The sequence below is a fragment of the Amia ocellicauda genome, chromosome 22 (assembly GCF_036373705.1).
Source record: "Amia ocellicauda isolate fAmiCal2 chromosome 22, fAmiCal2.hap1, whole genome shotgun sequence".
NCBI lineage: Eukaryota > Metazoa > Chordata > Actinopteri > Amiiformes > Amiidae > Amia > Amia ocellicauda.
The window spans coordinates 12060252-12067373 of NC_089871.1; positions in this window are offsets into that span (position 1 = coordinate 12060252).

Below are 7122 nucleotides of genomic sequence, written 5' to 3' on the forward strand. Positions count from 1 at the left end.
CCATTTCAAGACCATGCTGGACCACAGCTGCTTGTTTGAGTGAACGTTTCTTTTCGGGGACACCTTGGTTTCCCTCCCCCAGTGAGAAGTCAGTAAAAATAATAAGAAAAACAGAATAAGTGTCACAGAGCGCCGCGTTCTCTGGAGCTCCGATTTTCTACGCGGATGGCTAGAGACTCAGACAGAGACAGGCAGATGTGCCATGCTTTTCTGTGAGTTATGGCGGCGCAAACATCTGGTCACATCATGGCCCGATCAGTGCCCCCTTTTTCTTGTTCAAAGCAGGCCCGTTCTTTGTGCTCCCAGGATGCTTCACATAGTTGGCGATTGAGGAAAATGAAAAAAAAAAAAAAAAAAAAAGACAAAACACCCACATCTGCTGAAAAGGTTTGCAGAACACTGTCACTGGCCCACAGGATTACATTCCTGTTGTCTTAAAAGAGTTTCTTCTTCTTCTTCTTCTTCTTCTTCTTCTTCTTCTTCTACTCCTTTAGAGTTTTAGAGCTTCATGCATTGCAGGCCCGCAAACTAATTCGAAAGCAGGGGAAAAAAATCTGGATTAAAAAGTCAGACAGGAGCAACAGTTTTTTGTTGCTTTTGATCAACTACTATCCAGACTTTTTTTAATCTGCCAACTGGTAATCAACACTTTACAAACTCCTTCGACTGTCAGGAATATTTTTTTATAATTTTTTTACCTCTGAGTACATCCCAGGGTAACATTTCAAAACGTATAAGTTGAAAATGTTTCCCTGTAGCAAAACGCCTTGAAAGTCTCCCTTGGGTGTACTAAGCTATGCATATCCATAAATATAGACATGGACATAGTAAAAGATAACCTAAATGCCATACCAGTCATTACAGCATAGGCTACCACATTTTGAATGTATTCGAAGATCATTTTCAAACGCATTCTGGAATCAGGATTCTTGAAAGGTGATGTTTGGCCAACTGTTGCTGTGCAAAAAAACAGCTAAGTTTATTTTAAAAGGTGCAAATTTAATACAAATAGAATAAAAAGGTTTATTTGTCATGCGGTGGCTGTGGGATCACGTCAATACTTGTGTTTTGGCACAGTTTGCACACCAGCAAATTCATGTAGACGTACAGTTAACTGGTTTCATGATCGTGACTCTAAGGTCATGGCTTACGTGAACAAGATTTTAAAAGTCAGGGTCTTTTTTTTGTGTGATCCAGCAGAACACACTAATAAACTGCGTCTGAGATCTTGCACACGCTGCAGCAGGTGACCAAGAAAGGGGCCACACGCAAGATCCCAGAAGGTTACTGGACAGATTTAGCATTGCAGTCTCTGTTCACTTCAGTTTCCTTCATGAGGCATTTAAAGAATGTGTTTTTAGCACCATGAGGGAGTCTGTAAACCTTCCTACACTGTTTTAATGTTTAATGTTATAACCTACATCGGACAATTTTATAGAGAAGCCATTTTATATGCCCTTCCTTTCTTGAATCATTGGAAATGTTCAGTTTTCTGCTCCACACTGAGGTTTCTATGAATCAGCAGACATAAAGAGTGAGATAAAGACGTGGAAAATTAAACCCACAATCAAAGTATTTGCGTTTCTCGCCACGCCAGATGAATCACTAGCTTAACATCGATTTTGTTTTATACGTCTGAGACTGAATGGTTCTCGCTTGAAAGTGTGAGGTAAAACCGCCGTCACAGACAGGAGGGAAATAGGACTGACTGAATCATGCAGGGGCAAGAGAAAAAGAATACATTGGGAATCGGGAACAAAAAACCCAATAATTAAATAAATAACCCAGGACTGGGCAGTGCAAACCAGGGGCCCCCAGCACACACACACACACACACACACACAGAAAGCTGATATCCACTTTATCCGCTTGATTTGAGAAGCAGATGGAAATAAAACCCTTCTAGTACCCAGACCGATGGCCCAGGCAGTCCCGCAACAGAGAACACTGAGCCTCAGATACTCTGGACTAGAGGTATCCTGTTTCCCGTCGATCGGGGGGACTGGAAGACCATTGACAACGAAAACACAAACAAAAGACCAACAATCAAAAATGAAAAAGCAAACAATCAAACAAGCTGCATATTAGTGGTCTTACCTTGGGGGCGGGGGGGTGGAGGTGCAGTGCACAGACAGGTAGAGCTCCTGCGAGGATGGCTGCGCTCACAGACTGGTCCCCTGTTCGCTCTGGGCAGCTCTGACATAGACTCCCGGCGCTCTGTCGTCCGGGCGAGATACTCGTGAATTAAAGCACATGACAACAGTTGTCTTTTTAAAGAATCGGCACTTTGATTAGAAGGGGGTTAGGGCTCGCAATGCTGCCCTAATGCCTGGGCACCAGGCAGGGCAATTAAAAAAAAAAAAAAAAGAATGAGACGAAACAAAAAAAACGACAACATGTGTCGCCTTTGGCCACGGTCCCATATTCTCTTAAGGCCACTGAGAGAGGCAGGCACAGGGCTGCAGCCCACTGCGCGCGTGTTAATGGTGCATATGTGCCGGGGTGGAAATGAAGGGGGCCTCTGTTAATCTTCATGTTCCTCTGCAATGTAATTTTATATATATATATGCATTTGAATGCCCAAAAACACATGTTCACACACAGATGCATAGACATACACATACACATACACGCACACACAATTTTGTGACATCCTGTATTGCACCACAATCTAGAAATACACAACAAATTAACACAGGCTATATTCTGTTCAATTCCAACACAACAACCCTCTTGTACAACTAACTTAACAATGTTGTGTCTGACGTATCTGTGCAAAATGTGCATAGAGAAGTTTTGTGCTCACCAGCAGTAGGTTCAACAGGTTATGTACGTCTTAACAAGTATTATCAGTTTCATAGTGTTTATATTTGTTTTAATTGTTGTGTAATGTTTTGTCATTTTTAAACTATCGCCACCGCCTTGACCTCAATGAAGTACAAAGAATTTAGCTTTTACAGGATATCAGGGCCTTGTATTGTATCGCATGCTATTGTACTGTACTAAATTCCACTTCACAATTCAAATGCAACACAGATATCACAGCCTCCAGATGAATCAATTATAAATGAGCTACCCAAGCAAGCATGTATTTGATCTCGCTGAAAAGTTTGTCAACTTAATCCCACATCAACAGGCCCGTGATAAGGTTGCACTAGACTGGGGTTTTCATTGAACTTGGCCCAATTTCCAGTTGTTTGCAAATGCAGGATAAAAGATCAGCGCATTATTTATGTCTTTGATTGCATTTTAATTCTTTCGAGAACATCAATATTTCGTCTCAGCAATTAATTTAGTTTTAACGAGGCAGTAATTCTGGGATTCCGCCCCAGTGTATAGAAGATAATTGCTGCAGAGTTTGTTTGCCGACTGAGACTAAACTCCTAAAACGCTGTCTGCCAGACTTATGCCAAAGCGTCTGCCACCAGTGCAGATTTATTTCTGTTGTGTGCAGATCTCAATGATGATTTTCCGACTCCGTGTCTGAGGTTTTTGATAAACCGAGGCGCTGGCTGCAGTCAAGATTTATCATGCAATTTTTTTTATTTTTTTTCCAAGAGAACAAAACAAAACAAAACTCAATCTGTACATTTCAGTCACCATCCTGAACAGGAATCTCCAGCAACACCAAGGTGTGAGGGAGGGACCGGCCTGCAGCCTTCAGGGCGATTCCAGACAGTGAGAGATGCTAATTTATGTGATGCTTGAAAGACAGCAGACCCCCGGGCTGTGTGAGTGTGTGTGACAGGTCTGAACACCAATCCAATCAGCCACCTCAGGAAACCTCCTCTGAACCATAGCATGAAGACCGATTTCTCTGCTTAGCTTCACTTGTTCTATGTTTTTCTTGCTGCCCACCTTCCCCTTTCCCACCCCTCTGTGCCCAACAGTGGTGTCCCAGTAGTGGAGTGACGTGATGTGCTGAAACTCCAGTGGGAAGGAGTCCCGACAAAGTGTCCAGATCCCTTCCATTTCCCCACATCTTCCAGTCGGGGCTTACCCCTACACACATCTGTACAGTGCATGGAACAGTGTTACATTACGTGATGGTAGCTTCCAGCTCTTGTAGGTTTATATCACAAATAATTAAGAATTGGAAAAAATATGCATTTTCTACAGAACCCTGAATTAAGAACGTTCTACGCATTTAAAAAAAAAAATTATATGAAAAAAGGACAAATACAGCAAATTGTTATTCCAAGGCCTGTGTTAGAAGGGACACAGAGGGGATATCACACAGCACAGTTTACAATGGTGTGAACACGAATAACTTGCTCTGATTCAAGAGCGTACCTTGTGTGTGGGTATTGTAATGTTTTGTGTCGATGAGTTGGACGCAGGAAAATAACGGAATATTCACAAAATGTAAAAAAACTAAAACAAGAAAAGGATATAAGAGGGTTGAATATCTGGAAAGAAAAAAAAATAAACCGCTTTAGCAAACTTTTCCGAAATGGACAGCTGCGACAAAACCCACATGCCAGCGTGCCGTGTGAAACGCAAGCAGGTTAAGGCATTCCCTGTAAATGCCGACAGAGCGCGGCTTCAAATTAAGTCAGTGTTGCGTTTGAGCTGATCCGCAGTGGGCTGTGCAGCCAGGGTTCAGGCGCTGTAATCCCTAGCCAAAGCAGCGGAACTAATGAGCCGCCCCCCCCCTCCTACAGAGCGCGCGCAGGGCCCCGGCTCACGGCATATTTTCCAAGGCAAGGCCGCAGCTGCCCGGCACCACCGGATTTGGGGTGTTATCAGCTCCGCCGCCCCAAAGGAGCCTGTAATCGCCGGCCTTATTGCGCTGGAGTTTGTTCCAAAGCTTTTCCCTGGAAATATGCGTCTGTGCAAAGCTGCCCGGCGACACAGTGGCAGTCTAGGAGAGGGTTAAAAGGCAGAGGGAGCCTTGCCAGCATGCCTCCCCCCCAGCTTTTGAGACAACTCTTGTCCACACGCCCCCCCCCCCCCCAGCTACTTCAGCACAGTTGTTCTTGCTCTCGCTGTGTGCAGCAGGTGTCGTCCCGGCTCAGGATTATCCTGCATCAGAGGATCGGAGGGGACAGGAGAGAGCTGCGCCCCCACCTTGAACAAAGGACCCTCTGTTTGGGTTGGGGGAGCAAGGAAAGGGAGGTGGGGGGGAGCGATTACCTACTGGACGTCCCGATCCAGAACCTCACTGGTCCAACTCCCATTTGGGGTGGGGGAGTGTTTATTTGCGTCTCTTTTACCGCCTACCATCTTGTCAGCTTGGTCCAAATTAGATTCAACTTATTTCTATACATTATGCAGAATTATGCCGTGTTGCCATGTGAAACTGATGGTACAAATCCCACCCACCAGCCTGGCTACACGTCTTGCTCAAGTCTGCTCCATTTTTGTGCTTGTTGTTGCGTCTCGCTTGTTCCGCCTCTCCTGTCAAGACTGGGCCATTTTTTAATATGGCAGGACATTTCAGTTAGTCATCAGCACCCCCCCATTGGCTCTGAGTTTTCCCAGAAACCATCTCTTTTGACTAAGAGTCAAAGTATAGTAGGACCCAGACAAAGAGTTGTTTTGCAGGATTCCTGTGGTTTGTCAGACCTCCCCAGTACAGTGGCGCTCTCGAAGCAATCCATCACTACTAGGCCGCTTCTCTCCGGATCAATTCTCTTTCTTGCTCTGCCATCTCTCGCCAGCTGTGCCCGGCTCTGCGTGCGACCCTGGGGGCTGGAGTGGCATGAGCCCATGTGCAGCAGAGTGCCTGAGTGCCACCCAGTGTAACGATGGAACCACACATTCCATTGAAGGGATACCAGCGGCCACCCCGGCAAGCTTTGTTCTCCTCGCTCTTTGAAAGGGGGGATTTTGACTGAGCCCTGGACGACATTATTTACTCTGTGCCCCTATACTCTCATTGCTTCTTATTTTGGCTGCAGGGCAAGTTGCCAAGCAAAGCGTCGAATTTTTCAACCCTAAGTGGAGCTTCGGACGCTCGGAGCCCGGCTTAAAATAAAAGCGAAGTTCCTTAGACGCAAAAAGAGCAGCAGGGTTTAACTTTGCACAAGAGAGGGAGCGTTGAGAGAGAGAGAGAGAGAGAGAGAGAGGAGGGAGAAAGAGATATAGAGGGGGAAGAGGAAGAGAGAGACTGATTGCTTTTCAGTTGATGCACTACGGTGCTGCACAGAAATAGATTAAATGTTTATTCAGGTCACAGGCTAAATCTGGGCAGGGTGGCTGGAGTAATGAGGTGTGAGTTTGGTCTTGACTTTGAAAAGCACCCGTTATTATTTTTTGTGTCTTTCTTTTTGCCATTCTTTGAACAAAATCATATCTGCCAAAAAAGAACTAAACCCCCAATCAAACAGCTGATTTCCACCTGCTAAACCTGCAGAGAGGACATTCCAATTCACTGGACTCGGAAGAGCACGAGTTCAAAGCACACAGAAGAACGACAGACCAGCCTGTCCCTCTTGCCCCTCAATTAGAGAGGATATGTCAACCATCTACTCACATAATGGGAGAAATAGAGACTGTAGAAAGAGCTGCAGGTCTGGCAGAACTCATCTCAGGTCTTGAGCACAGAGCACTGGAAAAGCACTAAACAACAAAGCAAGCGCGGGTTAATATTCAAGACAGCAGACTGATGGGCAAGTCTCCTCTAATGAGCACAGCGTCACCCCTGTCTGGACAGAATGTGCTTTTCCCTTGTGGTTGAAGAACAGTGTGTGCAGTGCAGTGTGGGTGTTAGATGGGTTGGGAGATAAATCAAGACACAGGTTAGAGAAGTGGGAAGGGAGCTGCAGGGGGGAAGTGGTTATTGAGGTTTAAAAGGATTGCAACAGGCATTCTTCAATTAATCAATCAAGCAATTCAACTTTAGAATGTCTTCCTGTCATTATCAAAACTGTCCGCACGTATGTATGGAAGCTGACTAGTGCCAAAATACAAAACAATACATATGCTGAAATCGAAAAATGATCGGCATATTGCTCTACAGGATGTTGCGAATTTGTCGTCCCATAATGAAAAGCAATACACAGGTTGTTAAACAATATAAGCTTATTTTTGTGTCTTATCCCTGCTGAATTGCTTTATAGCATAGTATTATTTGAATGCCACAATTAAATGTAATACTAATGCTTTACGTTGCTTAAA